This window comes from Nicotiana attenuata, unplaced genomic scaffold (assembly GCF_001879085.1).
Source record: "Nicotiana attenuata strain UT unplaced genomic scaffold, NIATTr2, whole genome shotgun sequence".
In the NCBI taxonomy this organism is placed as follows: Eukaryota; Viridiplantae; Streptophyta; class Magnoliopsida; order Solanales; family Solanaceae; genus Nicotiana; species Nicotiana attenuata.
The window spans coordinates 71,045-73,568 of NW_017673343.1; positions in this window are offsets into that span (position 1 = coordinate 71,045).

Here is a 2,524-nt window from a genome sequence, read left to right on the forward strand (position 1 = left end):
AATAAGTAACCAATAACTAATTATAAACTAAATAACTAATTAGTAACCAATTATGCCATGTGGCATTTTTTTAGGCTGCCACTTGGCTTAAGGAGAGGGCTTTTTGCTCTCCTTTTAATAATATATAGAATATTTAATTTTCGTTTTTTATTATATTTAATTATAAGATATCTATATTTATTAATCCAAATAAAGTAACCAATTAATATATATGGTATTTTTTATTGTATTTTATTATTTTCTTTTTTGATATGTATTTAAATTCAAAAATAAGTAACCAATAACTACTTATAAACTAAAATAACTAATTAGTAACCAATTATGCCATGTGGCATTTTTTTAGGCTGCCACTTGGCTTAAGGAGAGGACTTTTTCCTCTCCTTTTAATAATATATAGATTTGCTGCATGTTTTTTTTTGTTTCTTCTTTTACAAACTTTGTCCCTTTTTCACATAATTAACAATTCAAGAATTTAATTTAAAAGCATGTCCAACAATCATGGTAGATGGAGAAAATAAATTGCAGTGGTAATTACAAAGATTAAATTTATCAAATTAAGATAAACATATTTGCTAAAAATACTCGAACTAATCTATTAGTACATTATATACGAAATTTTTATAAATTTTAAGTTAAATTTTATTTAGTATAATAAATTTTAATATTAGTGAGAGTAATTTTAGATACTGCAATACTTATTGGTTAAGACCTCCAATTCATAATTGTAAGACATATTTAGGTGACGAACCTTAGTTATCGTTACAAAATTTGATCTCATCTTTAATCCAATCTAAACGAAATATGTGCCACGATTACTACATCCTTCATAATTCGTTCTATAATTTAGTGCTAGCTATTACGTTATTTTATATTAGGATTTTTCCTATATTAGATTCAAGCCACGAAATATTAATCTTTTCATAAGTTTTAGAGAACAAGATTGTTAATAAGTGTTAGATTAATCATTTGCTATTTAGGCTTAATTTGGCGTTATAGTCCTTCTAACAAATTGCTCGGCTACTCTATCATGAAATTAATAACAATTCTGCCCCTTTATAGTTATAGATATATCACATAATATAATCATGCCTATTGCCACCTGAAGTTACTTGCTTCATGTCATGACCGAGAATAATCGGAACATGAAAGTGAAACATACACCAAGATCATCAATAAAAAAGTATTATGTATGATACGATCATATCATATATTTACATCTAAAAACAAAAATAATCAGATAATTATATATTTTACCTACCAACTTAATTAAGCTGTTCAATTTTTATCGTTCAGATAATATCTAATCATTTATTGTTCAATAACCAAGTCATCAATATAGGCAAATTATTTATCAATTTTGAATTTATAATTTTTCCTTAATTTTTTTTCCACGCATTACACACATATTTTAATATTATCAATATCGTTTTAAGATGTCTTTACTGATTGACATGGGCCACACGTGCACGTGTCCAAAACTAGTATTAACTATACGAGTATCCTATGGATAGAAATTGAGGGATCTCACTTGATAATTAATATTTGTGAACATCCTACATAATCAATGTAAGAGCATCTACAGTCCGTAGTCCTCACGGAAAGATTGTACTATAATATTATTTTCTCTTGTCAGATATAGTGTGTGTCTATTATTAGTAAACTGTATTTGTAAAATAATTTCGGAAAAGATAAATAACATATAAACAGAAATGTAAAAGAAACAAAATTTAATTCGAGCCCACTGAATTCACAGTGTTTCCTTAAGGAACTTAATCCCCTCCTAATACCCGAGGTTGTGGATTATTTCCTCCTAGGATAGAACGAATTACTCACTGGTGTAGCGGTACTTCAAACCTTATTGTTGCTTTCTTTGTAGTTAGAACAATGCAGAAGAAAGGAGGATAATATAGAATTTCATATGGAAAATCTGAGGGAATGGACTGTTATTTATAGCCCCAACCTGTTGAGTTCAAACGAAGAGGTGCAACTCTTCAGAGGTCAGTTACGTAAAACGCCATAGCGTAAATGACCATTTACGCAAATTAAAACGAACATAAATTCCGTTACAAAAAACGGACGAGCAGAGGAAATAACTTAAAGCGGATAATTTGGATTGACATTTAATAAAATTATGTTAATATTTGCTATTAACAAATAAATTTGGTCCAAAATTAATCAATCAATCGATCATTTGACCAAAGCCGAAGCCGAAGCCGAGGACGAAGCCGAGCTGAGCGAGCGACGACGGCGGCGACGTGATGCTTGCCTTCTTCTTAACTCTTTAGGAGCTAGAAGAAGAGAAATTGTATATATACCCATCAAAAGTCTTTTCCTCTTCCAATAAAGTAGTGGAGGAGGAAGGGGTGTGCAAGTATTAAACACATGCTTAAAGACTAATTCACAGGCAAGTTCGTTATGGTAAGAGCCTAAAGATTGAAAGTACAAGAGGGGGGGGGGGGGAGGGGTGGAATTGTATATTTTTAAACTTAACAACTTATTAGTTGACTAGTTTAACAGATAGTCG